Source organism: Micromys minutus (genome assembly GCF_963924665.1).
Source record: "Micromys minutus genome assembly, chromosome: 30".
NCBI lineage: Eukaryota > Metazoa > Chordata > Mammalia > Rodentia > Muridae > Micromys > Micromys minutus.
The window spans coordinates 18,763,441-18,780,375 of record NC_137965.1 but is presented as its reverse complement, the minus strand read 5'-3'; the positions used below and the strand labels follow the sequence as shown (position 1 = coordinate 18,780,375).

Genomic DNA, 16,935 nt, shown 5'->3' with positions numbered 1-16,935 from the left:
GTTAACCACAATCAAGAAAAACACTGGTTAACTTCATTTCAATAAAGTATTCATTCAGGACCCAAAATGAAATTGGAAAAGGATGGGAGAGACTGTGGGATCAGTGGGGGGACTAGGTGAATCCCATATGAATCCATCCAGACACACTTGGCATCTTCTAGAAGACAGCAGACACCTGGACAAACAATGAACTATGTACACTGATTGAAAACAGAGTCCCCACCTGAACCTAGCACCTGCTCCCACAGGTGTGCAAAGACTTCTTGTTTGCTGGTCTTGTGCTGTGGAGAAATGACTTTCACAAAAATCTCAATTTTAAAATTTCTTTAGTACAGGAAAAAAAAAAGATGAGTCTTAATTTTCTGTCTTTTCTGAACTATCTTATTTCTGAACAGCTCAGCATCTAAACAGAGCAAATGTCAAAAAAACACAGTTGAAAGATTTAAGTTGCTTTTGCTTTATCTGAAAGAAAAATACGAAGGTATAAGCTTCGTGAGGTACTTGAATGAGAACAACCCCTGTAGGCTCACGTATTTGATGCTTAGTCACCAAGGCATGACACTGTTTGAGAAGATTAGTAGGACAGGGAGACATGATGCCTTTTGAAGTAGATATGGCCTTGTCAGAGGACATGTGTCACTGGAGGTGGAATGTGAGGCTTTAAAATCCCATGCCAGGCCCAGTGCTGCTCTGTCTGCCTACTGATTAGGTATTGCACTGGTTCCATCTTCCTCACCATGATGAGGACAATAGGCTAAGTCTCTGAAGCCATAAGCAAGCCCCAAATTAAGCACTTTCTTTTATAATGGTTGCCTTGGTTGTGGTATCTCTTCGTGGCAATAGAACAGTTTCTGAAACAGCTTCTGTTTTATGAGTATGGGAACTTAACTTCTTTTATAAAATTAATATAGACTACTAATATTTTAATTAGAAAAAAACTTAAATTTTTTTCTAAGTCTAGAAAAAATACTTTCATCTCTCTGTTATAAATAACCTTTTAATCTAAAAGGTAGAAAGCCTGGGGACAGCAAGATGGGTCAGTGGGTAAAGATGCTTATTTCAAGCCTGGCAACTGAAGTTTGATCCCTGCAACCTGAGTAAAGGGCATATAGAGAGAACCAACCACACAAATCTTCCCTCTGACTCCCATACATGTGTGCCCTCCTTATCAAAAACATACAGAAATACATTTTTTTAAAGGGATGAGTCTTTCAGGTGGTTCGTGAATCTGTGTAATAAACACTTGGCAGGTCAGGGAGCCCCAATTAAAAGTATCAGGAACACCTATGCAACAGTTAGTACCCGCCTACTCTCAGGAATCTGAGCCATGAAACTAGTATCTCAAGGTTCACCGCTATGAGTGTCCCCTAAGTCTCTTGTCACCTGCCTTATCCTGGTGACTGAGATGAACTCGGCATCATGGCTACACTTATTCGATGTGCCTAATATTCAGGGGGAAGCTATGGGTCACTTCTACCTTAGTGTGCTCAAAGTTAAGCTTGGAGCCTAGACTACCCACAGACACAGGGATGTCAGAAGTGTTGTATGTCAGTAGAGGACTGTCACTGATCTGTAAGATCATTCCAGTTAATCGAAACGTGAACACTTCTTTCTCTCTAGCATTCTGTTTAACAAACTCACTACAAGGTAGCACAGCTCTAAGTGGTTCCCAAGTTCTAATGTAGGTTCTACAGCAGAAGTAACCCAAGGCTAAAGAACCTCCTCCTCCCAATACTATGCATCGGGTACACCTGATCTGGAGGTTGTCTGACTTCACTGTGCCTTGAGCTGAGCATAGTTTACTTACTTCAGAAATTTTTCAGAGGATAAGAGTATTACAGCATCTTTCCCTCACTAACAGAAACAAAGGAAGCCATCACACTGTCAACTTTTGAACCCTGGCAACCTTTAATCTAACCCAGTTGATGGCTTACCAGGTTACAGTCAACTTCCAAGGATGCAGACATAACAACTCCCCATGTAGCCCCACCCAGCCATGTCCTGTCCTGAGACTAGTTGTGGCCAGCTCTGCGTGATTGCCACTGTCATAACGTGCTACGGTTATAATGCAGGATCTGTGCTGCTGAGAACATCTTCAAATGACCAGCTATTTTTAGTGTATTCTAAAATAATATGTAATTGGAAGCTTTAATCATTATTAAATTATATCTTTGAACTTTAAAAGTATTAAAATTATTTCAAACTTCCAAAGGCATTTTAACAACAATAAATACTGCCTGTATGTTTAAGATGAACAAAACACTGTTAGATGCCAAAGAAATAAATTAAGGCATCTTTAGCCCCAAAGAGTTGGTTTGTCAAACAGATACAAAACACTGCTCAACACACTGCACAGAGGAGGGAACCATCACAGGTACGGATAAGAGAGTAACAAAGTAAGATTCATTCATGTATATCTAGTTTGCTTGTTTTTTTAAATTGATTTAATTAAAAAAAAATCAACAACTTAAGTGACATCTGAATGCATAGAATTTCCTAACAGTTAATAAATAAAGCCAAAATTATTTCAGATCTGACAGTGATTTGGCCTGAGCACTGCAATACACAACTATGTGGGTTATAAGCTAGTCTCTAGTTGACAAGCTTTACTCCCGGGGCCCACAACCATTTCAGAGTGGCTACCAAGGAACAGAATGTGATAAACAGGAGCACCACAGTCACAAATGGTCAGTTTTTAAATTATTTCCCTAGGTGAACATAGTGAGCGCTCATCTACTGTAAGGCTGTCTACAAAATGCATGTGTTTACCACTAGTGGCCACTGCCCTGTGTAACATATCTAGTTACCATCAAGAAATCACCTCTGTGGAGATAATCTACAGTCACAGAACAACACAAACAATAGAGCAGAGGCAAACGTGTGTAAATTATCTAATGTTAAAGTAAGATTTATCTTTTTAAAAAATGTTAACACACACACACACAGACACACACAGACACACACACACACACACACACCCCAGAACAGGGAATGAGATGGTTGTGAGCCACCATGTGGTTGCTGGGAATTGAACTCAGTATCTCTGGAAGAGCAGTCAGTGCTATTAACCACTGAACCATCTCTACAGCCCCAAGATTTTTTTCATTTTAAGATAACACAGTTGCTACTGTTGGGTAAACAATTCTGACTCAGTTTCGTCCTTCTAGAATTCTGAATTGAGATGCAGCAGTAATTGGAAATGTGGTCCAAGCATGCTTCTTCACCCCAAGTTTTAACTGGCACAACTGAGTAGGTGGATAACTCAGAACTGGAAGCAGAAGCCTTTCTATTGCTTCTTGATTTAAAAATGAAGTAGACTGGCTAATGTTTGCTTGGCTGGTTCCTTCTCATTTCCTCTCCTGTCTGCAATGCACAGCTGCCTGCCCTATCTCCCAGCAGCTTATTTCCTGTTCTCTGAAGCCTGCCAGCCCACTTGGCAATGCTCGGACACACCGGAATGTCGAGGAGTTACCAGACAGGGTCAGCTGGGATCGCAGTTGCCCAGATCATGTAGGAAGGTGCTACAGATCCACCTAGGCCTTCTAGCCACTGCGTTTCCTGCCCTTCTAAAGAGAGGGAACAGGATTAATTCAGTCTGTACACCAAAGGCTTCCCCCAGCTAGGGGTTTAGCTGAAGGCTACATTCATCTGTTAGAAGAAAAAAAGAGTGGGCTTGGTTTTAATTCCTGCTTTTCAGTATTCAAAAAGAAAACCTATGCCGTCTCATATAAGATGCAGCCTATCATTTTATAGCATGGCAGCCAACAAATATTTATTGAAAGTTATTAAAGTCAGATGGAAAGCACAGGACAGGACCTCTGGAAGCATATCTGGACTCTAAGCCAAGGAGCAAGCATGCTACTTCATCCTCTAACTAGAATTACTTCTAGGGAAAGCAAAGTAAGTGCCAATTAGCGTTGATGCTCGGCTTCTGAGGTAGCACCCTTCAGAATGGTGGGGATGTACAAACAGGAAATTACTCCAGTGAGCAATCACATTACCAATGTTCAGGAACATTTCCTTCAATCTAAAAAGAACATAATTTCAACAAAAATTAAAAAAAAAAACAGCCTTTATAACAATCCTGTAATGATCATCACCCAATTAACTAATCTAACTCTACAATTTATTAAGTGAAACAAGTGCAAGTTGAACTGCACAAGACAAAATAACTAATATCATGAAAATGGCTATATTAACAAAAGAAACTGGCACATTCCATGTAAATCCCATCAAAGTTCCACTAACATTCTTCACAGAACTTAAAAACAACAACAACAAACATCTATACAGCAACACAAAATCCATCAGTAGCCCAAGTTCTAATCAGAAAGAACAACCTCAAAGGTATCACATAACCTGACCACAGATTATACTACAGAGCTTCAGAGACAAACGGGTATGTAGACCAATGAAACAGAAAGACCCCAAAATAAACGCCAACAGTAACAGCAACCTAACTTTTGACAAAGATGTCAAAGGTATACACTGGAAAAAAAGAAGTCTATTCAACAAACAGTGCTGGCTAAACTTGATATCCAGCTGCAGAAGAATAAGGTAGATTCGCATCTCTTACCTTGTATAAGAATCAATTCAAACGCATCAAAGACAGAATGTAAAACCTGAAATGTTGAAACTACTAGAGGAAACACTTCAAGATATAGACATAAGCAAGAATATTCTGACTAGAACTCCAACATAGGAAGTAACCCAAAAACTGACAAATGAGAGAATTCATGACAGTAAAAAGCTTCTACATGTTAAACAGAGATCAGCAGAGTGAATACTTCAGAACAGAGAAAGTCTTTTGCAGCTATACTTCAAGCAGAGGTTTAGTATAGAAACTAAGCATCAGTTTTTAAACTGCAAAAACCACTGGCCAGCAAGAGGTCTCAGCTGGTAAAGAACCTGCTGCAAAACCCGCTGACCCAAGCTTGATCCCTGACATGCACATAGAAGAGAACTGGCTTCTGCGAGCTGTTCTCTGAACTATGCTGTGCAGGGAGTTCTTTCCATGTTTCCTGATGCTCTGTTCTCAGTAGCAAGGGAATGGAGTCAGCCTAGATGTCCATAAGCAGATGGAACGGACCATGAAAACATGGCACACACTCTGAAGCCTCATTCAGTTGCAAAGAAAAAGGAAATCTAAAACGCTAGAGAAAAAAAATGAATCTCAAATTATTATATCCAAGAAAGTTCTACACAAAAAAAGGCAAAAACTTTCATAAGTAAATACCAGCTTTTGTTTTATTTTTTTAAAATGTATGTGGGCTTGAGTGTGTGTGAGGACGGGTCATGAAACTAGGCCCGAGACCATAATGAAAAGGGTTTTAAGGAGGCAGGGGTTAAGGTAACTGAATTCATGCGCCATGAAAGCAGAAAGAGAGCTACTAGGAATGGAAGAATGCAAGTGGTGGGGGAAGAAAACGAAGCACAGGGTGAAGAGTAAGACAAGATGATTAGTCAAAACAAAGTGTGAAATGCCATCTTTATATAATTACCTATAGGGCTGGAGAGATAGCTCAGCAGTTAAGAGCACTGACTGCTCTTCTACTTCCCAGCGACCCACATAGTGTCTCACAGCCATCTCTAATGAGATCCAATGCCCTCTTCTGGTGTGTCTGAAAACAGCTACAGTGTACTCATATAAATAAAACAAATCTTTAAAATTATATACAATTACATATAAATCAGAAACAGCTAAATTATACTTCACTGTAGTTTTGGAAGACTGATTTCATATTCATCAATTCTGAGTACATCCCTTCCTTCACTCTGCCCTTTAAAAAACTGCACTTGAAATAAAAACACAAGTTGCTCATTATAGGATGAACTGGGTTTATTCAAATGGAATCTGGCCCAAAGAACATGGACAGATTAAGTTCTATGTAAATTCACTGTATGACTGACTGCTTCAATCAAGAATGACTCTAGCCAAAACCACTCAAGGGATGTTAAGGACAGATAAGGACAAACAGAAAGGGACCTAGGCTCTGGCTGTCATGTGACAGGGACTACTGTAGCAATAGTAACCACAGCTACCATGCATTGGTTGCCAATACTTTGCTTGATTCTCTATTAACAGCACTATATACATTTTCTCATTTAATTGCATAGAGTTCTCCAATAATAAAAATTACAATTTACCTTGCTTTTAGTGATACAAAAATTAAGGCATACATAATTTGAAGTCTTAACTCAGTGGTGGAGCCATATGTGAAGTCTGATGGTCTAAAACAAGAGCCCATGATCCTGTGATTTTTCTCAAATCAGATCCAGGAGAACTAGGAAAAGTGTAAAAACATCAAACCATAGAACATTCCCATTAAGTAAAATTGTGTAGGTATTACGTGTCAAAGAAAAGTTTTGAGGTAAGAAAATAAAACAACAACAACAACAACAACAACAAAAAACCTAAACCCTAGAAATACAAAACACATTCAGATCTGTATGGACACCCACTATTTCAGGCTGTCTGACATCTTGATCTCCATGAGGAGAAATGCCTAGTCCATCCAGGTGTTGATATAAAATACCATCACACTTCATCTGCAGAGCACCAAGCTGCAGGCAGATTGGCCCTATCAAAGTTCATGTTGGAATGTGGCCCTCAAAGAGGCTACAGAGCATGGGTGCTGTCTTAAAGGGACTGGAAATTCTGTCAGAGTGAATGCTGTCTTCTGGTATGAGCTGGGAATGGTGAAAGTAGCTCCTGAGAAAGCCGTTTCAGTACCTCTCCTCCACTTTTTCTACACACCGAGTTTCTGCCCAGGCTGGTTTGCTTTTTCTGCTTCTCCATCACAAACTGAACAATCCTAACAGCCTCACCAGAAGCTGAGCAGGTACTGACAACTGCTCACAGATGTCCAGAAAAAAAAAAAATCTTTTTCTCATAACCTACCTAGCTTCAGGTATTTTGTTAATAGCAACCCAAAGAGAATCATAAACCTACCATCAATAACGAGTGTATTTCACTGCTTTTGTTCACGAGTATTTTGCCTGCATGTATGTCTGTATACCACATGCATACCCAGTGCTTGTAGAGGTAAGAAGAGTTACAGCCCCTGGGACTGGAAGTATAGACAGTTATGAGCTGTCCTGTGGGTTCAGGGAATCAAACCACATCAAACTTAAGAACACAGCTAGGACTGGCTCTTTACTACAGAGCCACCTCTCTAGTCTCAGACTTAAAACATCTAGAGTAATATTTTAGCTAAATTGTAATATTTACAATCAAGATATTATATGGTATGTTTTGAGCTTTTTCTGCTGAGCTGTATGTTATCATTTCTGATGTTAAGGTTACTTTGGAGAGGGGATAAAATTTAGAATAATTAAAGGATTCTGAAAAGGATCTTCCTGGGCATGGTTGTACATTCTACAATCTAGCATCAGGGAAGCTAAAACTGAAAAACTGGGGGCCTGGGTTGTAAAGGATGATCCTGCCCAAACTGAAAGATGTATTAACCTGAAGTGTAGGATCTGATGCCAGAATCTGTTGACTTCAGAAGCCACGCTCCTTCTATCTGTGTTTATTGTGTCCCAAATCCCAGTCTGTAAACCAAAGTTTACTGGAGCCCCACACTGGAAGCCCCAAGTGCAGCTGTGCAGCAGAGGACTGATGAGCGTGGCATCAGGACATCATTGAAACGGCAAGAACAGATGTACAAAGACAACAGGTGACTTTGGAAGTATTTCTCAGTCACCTCCAAATGGAATACATACAATTTATATCCAGAATTTGTATTTTCTGAAAGAAAACAACAAAGTACTGATTTTGGTCAATGAACTGGTCACTGAGGGGCCTGTGGCAAGGACAGGGTTATAACCCAGCATTAGCCTCAGAGTTCCTAAGTCCACCTCTGGGAAATGTTTCACGCAGTTCGTTTGCTTTGTCACTGAATATCCTTCAGACATGTATCTGATGATTTCTGGACCATCCTCTGAATCAACAACCTTCTCAGGCCCCCAAGCCCAAGAATGTGTTATCCTAGAAGACTTCAAGCACAGCTCTGTTCAGGTCAATGCTTCAGAACAGCCACTGCAAGGTGCACTCATAACGAACACCTAGACGTGCCTGATCCCTGTCAGGAAATCCAAATAAGATTCAACTAATACCAGTATACTGAGAGACAGAGAGAGAGAGAGAGAGAGAGAGAGAGAGAGAGAGAGAGAGAGAGAGAGAGAGAGAGAGAGAGAGAGAGAGAGAGAGAGATGTATCTTTATAAACAAACCTTTAACAGGCTGGAAGTCTGTATGTTGAAAGTAAAATTCTTATCTGAGAGTAACATTGAGCAATCATCCTCCCAGCCACTGGAGTGAGGCTGGGGCAAGTAGATAATGAAGCCAGTGAGCTGATGCGCAGAACACCCAACACACAGCCTCTGGTCTGTCTTTACAATCATCAGTGACAGCATTCGTTTGCATCCCCAGACCCATGTCCAGCTTAGAGCACCACTCTGTCCATGTGGACCCTGACAACTTCATCCTAGGTGGGGATGAGTTTTCTGTCTATTCTAGGATATCAACAGCACATTTCTGCTTCTTTTGTTAGTTTCATTTCCTTCCTGTCATCTATGACCTTGAAACTAGAGAATTACCAAACAATTAAAAAACTGCACCTAAAAGATAAATTTAGCAAAAAGGGTGTGCACTGTTTGTGAACCACTTTTATTTTGATTACTCATTGTAATCCTCACAACAGTTCGTAAAACAGGTATGATCATGGTCAGATAGCAGGGAAGTGGCAAAACTGAGGAAGTATAGTAGAAATACCTGCTGGAGCATGACTGAACAACACATGGCTCTATACTGAGCAATGGAAGCTGCACATCGAGGAACAGCACGTCAGGTCTGAAGTCACAAGATGGGGCCTAGGGTCAGGTTCTGAAGCTTACTGGCTTTGGGACTGGGAAAATGGGCTGATCCCCGCATCTAATTCAACACACTGCTTCCTATGACCCACTGTAACCATCTGGCTATGACAATGACCTCTGAACCCAAGTTTTTACTGCATTTCAAACACAGCTTCATTCCCTCCTGACTTCCCAAGATAAATAGATTTATTATGCATTTTGATTCATTTATGTGAAAAAGATATTTCCCTAATTAATTAATCACCCTTTGCTATAAAGACATCTCATAAATGCCAGAGTTAATGATCCATAGTCTTGTGATTTAGTAGTGAATAGTTAGTGATGATATGGGAAGTGACATTTGTCCAGGTTTCCTAAGTATATACAAATTTTATTATATACCTCTGCAGGAGAACAATCTATTACTATCATTTCAGAGCTGAGAACCTGGCTCATAAATTTAAAGTAATTTCACCCAAGGTCTTCTGCTTTGCCACGTCTGTACGGCCTGTCGAATGGACAGTGAAGAGGATCACAGGGATATCCATAATGTTAGAAAGCCATCTCCACAACTCGAACTGAGAACAAATCCTCATGGCCTCGTGAGTCCCTGAAACCAGTCCTGCCAGGTCTTCTAGAGGCCCATAGTATCAGCAAGCACAAGGACTCTTGAGACCCCAAAGCTAGACAAACACAAATCTACACAAAGGTTTGTTGATCACATGCTGATCACACAGCAGCCACCTAGTCAGACTGTTTAGGTTTTGCACTGAAGACCACAATGGATCCTCTAGAATCATCTGAGGAATATAGGCGACGATGTTGCACTTAAGTGTCAAGTCAGAGTGATGTTCCACCTCCACTCCATGACTCTGCTTCTTTTAGGCCAGATACCAAAAATAAAAATTAACACATCATGCACCCTGTCTGGATCAAGCTTCCTACTCAAGGGAGATAGCTGTGCAAGTTGTGTTAGTTACATGTACTAACAATGAGGATGCCAAATCTGAACAGATATTAGCAGACAATTTATTCTAATTAAAATTTCATTAGAAAGTATTTGTCAGTTTTTTTTAAGATTTGCTAATTTTATTTGTGTGCACAAGCTGGCATAAATTTATGTGCACTATGTTTTGATGCCCACGGATCCCAGGGGGCATGGAGTTCTCAGAACTGGATTGTGAACAACCTTATAGATGCTGGGAACCAAACCTGGGTCTGCTACAAGGGCAGCAAGCCCTCATGACCACTGAGTCACCTCTCCAGCCTGCTCAGATCTGAGCTTTTAGAAAGATAAATAAAGCTGTACTACTGCTCTTATCAAGAAGGGCATCTGAACTGCTCTTCTTGCAGAGGAAAAGGGCAGATTCTACCCACACAGCGAGTCAAAACTTCAGTCTCTCAAACTCTAATAAGCAAGTCCATAACATGAGAAAAAAAAAAAAAAAACAACAAATTTCATGTTTGAATACAAATCATCACCAATTATTCACATTAAAAAACATTACTTTTTAAATGTATATGAGTACACTGTAGGCATTTTCAGATGCACCAGAAGAGGGCAACAGTTCCTATTACAGATGGTTGTGAGCCACCATGTGGTTGCTGGGAACTGAACTCAGGACCTCTGGAAGAGCAGCCAGTGCTCTTAACCACTGAGCCATCTCTCCAGCCCCAAACTATTCACATTTAAAAATATTAAGTCTTTGAAAATGAGTAACTTTCCGCTAAGTTACCAAATGGATCTCAAACCCTGTTCAAAGGGGTTCCCAGACTCTGCTGAGCCTGTGCTCATCCGGTTCTGCGAGGTCGGCTGGAAAGTGAATGCTATACTGCAGGGGCCGTCATGCTGGGTCGTATGTTTAGGTCATGCCACAAGGAAGGTGTTCCACAGGCCTTCTAATCCCCAAGCACTAACTTTTCAAAAATTGTCTCAGATAAAATTATGGTGCTGTGTCAAAAACAACAACAAAACAAGAACAAACAAAAAACCCTACTCGCTGCCAGGGAAACGTTATGTGTCTTATTTTCTTGCCTGTAATCATTTCTCCCAAGGTGCCACAAATCAGAGATAAATGTCTAAGTGAATCACAGTATCTTACTGGGCCCTCTGCACAGCCTGAGCAATGTGACGCCTCAGCTCATGCATGCTTGTCTGTTGATTTCCACACAAAGACAACAGATTTCTCCATCCTAGAACCTAACAAAGAGCTTGGGTTCTCGTCATATGGAGAGTGTTCTATTAGTCAGTCATCTTCACTTAGATACCAATGGCTATTCTAACACTGCCCTGCCCTTCAGAGCATCAGTGCACACAGGTCAGGTTTCTGCTGGCATTCTCTTTTGCTTAAAAGTTGTTTGATAGGCCCAAGCAATCCATGTGAAACACGGATGCTAATCACAGAGGCCACAAGGACTAGGAAGCACTTGTTTCAAGGACTAGGAAGTACTTATGTAGTACATAAGGAACTACATGTAGCCTGGATGCTGGTGAGAGGCTGCCAGTCATTTCTGTGAGCCTATAGCAAGAACCTCATAGTAAACTCACATCTCAGCAGGCCTCAATTTAACACGAAATGGAAAATAAAATTAAAAACTGCCAAGAAGCTCCTCAGAGGTACAGGACACAGGAGGCTTGCATTTTTACCTTCAAACCCTTCTGCTAGCTGAAAGACATTTTCCCCTTAGGTTTCACTTCATTAAAATGCTAGATTGCTACTTTCAGGTACCTTATTATCTTGTACAATATCCTACACTAATAAAAATGTCTAAAAAGTACCTTCATTCACAGGAGCAGGGTGGAACTAGCCCCTTTCTTCTGTGCTTTTAGTTCCTGGTTCTCCTGACTATCTTAGATTTTTAGCATGTCATTCTTCCCATTGTCTTTGAAGTAGCTCTAGGATTTCCCACCCACTATTCCTGTTGGCTTCACCATAACCACACTGTGGTCATCTATTAGAGCACCTTCAGTGGTTTTATCTAGTCTACTGAATTTTAGTTACACACAGACGATTATTGGTTTTCTACTATAACCTGAACCTTGACTCCTTTCTCAAACAGCCATATTCAGTCTCTACAAGGAGGTCAGACCAGCACCTCCAGACTTTGCAAGTTCAAAGCAACAGCTCTGGAAGGATGAACTAAAAACTGTAATCTATCTTTCATCCCCACTGACTTTCCTACCTGAGAGAACCTAGACTGCTTTTCGTACCAGAAACAAGTTTTTCCTGTAAGCGTAGAGGCAACTTGGAGCCTTGAACATTCCCAGGAACAGATTGGGGGTTTTTATCCAAAATACTAAAAAGTATAAAACATGTTGCTAAGCAAACAAAAATAACTTTCCCCTACCCCAGCCCTGAGCCAAATACTTTAACAAACACTTTAAAACCCTGGAGACATGCCATATCCTGAGGTTAGAGAAATGGCTCAGTAGTTAAGAACAGAGAACCTGGGTCCCATTCCCATCGCCCACATGGCATGTAGGTTTGTGATGCACAAATATACCTATACACATGAAAAAAATAAGTATTTTTATACAAAGTAATAAAGAGACATTCAATGGGCTGCAGAGATGGCTCAGCAGTTGGGAGCACTGACTACTCCAGAGGACCTGAGATCAGTTCCTGGCGGCCACATGGTGGCTTCACAACAATGAATGAGATCTGATCCCTCTTCTGGTGTGTCTGAAGACAGCTACAGTGTGCTTACATATAATAAATAAAAAATATTTTAAAAAGGAAGAAACATTATACTCTGAGCATTTGCAGACACTGATAGGCAGAATGTGCCTTCTCACTGCTGCAGCAGAGATGGGTATAGCAGCCTGTACGACAGGCACCAAAAGTGCTAGGGAGTAAGTTTATCAGCACTCAAGTGTCTTTGGAATCTCAAGGTCCTATTTCAGGATGGTTTGAGCAGCGTTTTTGTATATAAAAACTCTCCTCCCAGCCCTTTGTGGCAACTTCAGCCAAGGTTCTGCTGAGAAGACCGACTTTGGTACTCAACCTTCACCACAAAGAGTGTTCTACACCCTGCACAGGCCAGCACTAACGCAAAAGGTTCAATGATCTGACTGAGCTGAAGGCAGCTCCACTCTTCCAGTTGATCAGACCAGGAAGCTCTGAGTCATCTCTACCTCAAATGTGAGGCACTGGTCAATACTGCCAGTTATGTCCACAACATATCCAAAACCCAGTCACCTTTGCCACCAGCTTGATTTCCCTAGATTACTCCAGCAGCCTCTCCGGTCTCTCTGGCCCAGGCCAGTCTAACTCCTGTACTCATAGGTACGTATGCCCCCCTCTCTAAAAGCACATCATTGTCCTGGGTATACTCATCATCCCTAGGAGGATGATTCCAAAAAGCTCTATCTCGAGCCCTGTCCTAGTAGCTTTAACTGTCAACACAGCCTAGAAAAAAGAATCTCTACCAAATCAGATCTGTCTAGATCAGGCTGACCTATGGGTGTGTCTATGGAGAATTGCCCTGATTGCTAACTGATGAGGGAGAGCCTAGCCCACTGTGGGCAGCAGCATTCCCTGGACAGGTAGGTGGTCCTAGTAGAGCCTAGCCCACTGTGGGCAGCAGCATTCCCTGGACAGGTAGGTGGTCCTATAAAAAAGCTACCTAGGCAGTATCCATGCTTCCTGCTTGAGTTCCTGTCCTGACTTCCCTCAGTGGTGGACTGCAACCCGTGAGCTGAAATAACCCTTCCTCTCCCTAAGCTGCTTTTCGGCAAGCTATTCATCACAGTAAGGGAATGAAACTAGAATAAGCCTGGACTTTTCCAAACTTCCATTAGACACAAGCTCATTTTCACTTGGAAATCCATCATCACCTCTAACTAAACATTCCCACGTAAAATTATCTTTTCAGAAACTCAAAGGTAGCACCCCCATGTTAATGGATTATTTTTATGAATGAAATCATCATTAATTCCTGGAGATAACTGCTACAATAATTTCTTCTTTTTAAGCCTGAATGAGCTTGAAATGTGTAGCAATTTAAATATCCACAACTGGTGGGTATAGTGGTGTAGGGAAGCTGAGACAGCCTGTTCGTCCGTCTGTCCGTCCGTCCGTCCGTCCGTCCGTCCGTCCATCCATCCATCCATCCATCCATCCATCCATCCATCCATCCATCCATCCATCCATGTATAGCTCATCTTCTACCTTAGGATATGACTTTGTAGCTCCGCCAATTCAGAAACATGGACCATTTCTCTACCCTTGAATTTAGGCTTTTCCTGGAGCTGTGACCAAAACAAAACTGCAGAAAAGATGATACACCAGTTCCAAGACTGGGCCAAGTAATCCTTCTTGGATCTACTCTTCCCTCTCCCATCACCTTCCTTGGCCACCTTCTGCCATATGCATTCTGACTACGAAAACAAGCCCAGGCTAGCCTGAAGAGAGGCATATGGCCTGAGTGCCCCAGGCATTCCAACAGACGGCCTGCCAGTCTCAGAGCTGGTTGGCAGCTGACCAGAGAGATACATGACTGAGTCTATTAAGACCACAAGAACAGCCCACTTTAGCCTAGGCCAGCAATAGATGAACAAAATTTTAAGATAAACAGTTGTTTTAAACTACAAAACACAAATAACAACAGTTGTAAAATCTAAATGTGTGTCATAAGACAATATAAACGTATTCTAGCATATAGAATATCCTCAGAAAAGAGAGCTGGAAAGATGGTTCAGCAGTTCAGAGCAGTTTCTGCTCTATTATAGGAGATCTAAGTTTGGTTTTTTAGTAGCCATGTGGTTGCTCTGGCCTTTGTGGGCACTAGGCACACACACGGTACACATATACACATGTACACAAACATACATGTAGACAAAATGCTTATACTCATTAAATTCTAAAAAAAAAAAAAAAGAAAAAAAGTTAAGATAAAAACACGAAATGCCAGGAAGAAGGCCAGTGGGTAAAAGCATTTGCCAGGCCTGAGGACCTGAGTTTGATCCCCAGCAACTATAGAACTGATTCCCAAAAGTTATCTTCTGACTAAATGTGTTTCATGCATCATATAGTAATAAATAATTTTCAGGCCTATAATTTTTTTAAATCTATAGTAGAAAGCAAGAGGAAATAATACACACAGCAAGCCACACATCCTGTCCTCTGGCCTCCAGTTCTGCATCTATTAATCTTTCCCTTGGTGTCAGGTGGAGTCTAGCTATAATGAGTCTATGGAATTAACCACACACAGGGAGGCATAGAGGCTTGAAGAGGTTTTAATTAGGCCTAGATGTCCACCACCAGGGTGAAAAGCCTTTAGGATGACCCAAGCACCACCCAGCCATCCTGACTCCCGGAAGGTCTCCTAGGACTGATCACTTGTCTGCCCCTGAGATCCTGAATGACAATGCTTTCTGCTGTTTCCTACCAGTATGCTCTCGGACAGTAAGCTATGCAACAGCTGATAACTAAAGTGGCAGTGGAGTCAGGCAAGAGGGATGAGACACAGGAATAAAGATGCAAACAGCCAAGGTTAGCTACCAGCACCCAGCCAGTTCTCACCTGCCTAAAACCCCATGCTGGTTTTCTCCTTGGTATTTTGTTTGGTTGTTTTCTCTCTGTATAGCTCTAGCTGTCCTAGCTCTGGAGACCAGGCTGGTCTTAAACTCACAGAGGTCCACCTGTCTCTGCCTCCTAAGTGCTGAGATTAAAAGTTCGTGCCAGAGCACTCAGCTCTGTGCAGCTTCTTACCGGTACCATTCCTTACTCCTTACTGAACTCTACCTGGAGCTGGTGGAATGTCAGTATACTCCAGTGTCTGTTTCCATCAAGTCCCAATCTCCTTTATTTCTGTCCTGATAGGTGTGTTCTCAGTTGTTACATCTGACAGGAGTGTTCTCAGCTGTTAAATTTGTCTTTTTAGTTTTTATATATTTTTTTAATTTTAAATATTTTTATTTATATATAAATACATAAATAAATTATATATATTAGTTTAAAGCTGTATACAGTGGCGCATACCTATTATCTGTTACTAGGAACCAGAAGTTCAAGGCCACCCTGGGCATCACAGGGAGGTTCTGTCAAAGGGAAGGAACAAGGTAGAAAATAAAATTTTAAGACCCCATTTAATTCTGCTTACCTTGTAGCCGAGAACCTGAATGGTTTAGCACTTAGCTTATTTTAATAAGCAAAGCAAGCACACATATATCCTCAGCAGTGAGTTCATCCTAACTTCAGAGGAATCCCACCAGACAGCCTCAACAGTATTAGGAAACATGTCAAGGGAAGCAGAAAACTCTCTGGAGGCCCAGACCCACTTTCTTGATGTACTATGTTGTTCGACACCTACAGTGGGTAGTCAGGAGGGTCTTCAGGACAGCATGGTCGCAGGACTGGGACAAGCCCAAGGGGCTGACAGGGAGTATGAGGATGGGAAGGAAGGCTGTTTCACATCAGAGACAACTGTGACAAAGTCCTCATATCATTGGCACAGTGTTTGACGTATTCATCCACTTTGTCCCGAAAATCTTCCTTGTCCCACAAAATGATGTTCTGCAGCTTCAATATTCAGTAGATCATCAAAATTCAAAAGATCAGTAAACAAAGAGTTTAATCCCCAAACAACATCCTTTAATGGTCTAGTGGGAGCCCAGCCAGCACCATCAACTGAATGCTCTCTTAGTAAACTTAGTGGGTGGGGGAGCACCCTCATAGAAGCAGGGGGAAGAAATGGGAGTATAACGTCTGAAATGTAAATAAATAAAATAACCAATAAAAAATAAACATAGTAAGGCCACAAGGTCAGTGCGATCTCAGTGACAAGCTGTGCTGCTGAGTCAATGGCAGGCTACCATGCCCTCCCTGGAAAACACAGCTCTCCTCCTGAACTCTCATGATGGAATATAAAATGGAAAACTGTCCTGAGTGAGGTAACCCAGTCACAAAAGAACACTCATGGCATGCACTCACTGATAAGCAGATACTAGCCCAAAAAGCTTGGAATACCCAAGAAACAATTCACAGAATTTACGAAGCTCAAAGAGAAGGAAGGCCAGAATGTGGATGCCTCAGTCCTTCTTAGAAGGGAGAACAAAAGACTCATGGGAGGAAATAAA

At 41.5% G+C, this 16,935-nt stretch overlaps 1 protein-coding gene across 2 annotated transcripts in view; it reads right to left on the bottom strand.

The window, feature by feature from the left end:
- The window catches only part of TULP4 (TUB like protein 4), a 123,535-nt gene that overhangs the window by 58,728 nt on the left and 47,872 nt on the right, over nt 1-16,935 (bottom strand). The window lies entirely within an intron of this gene.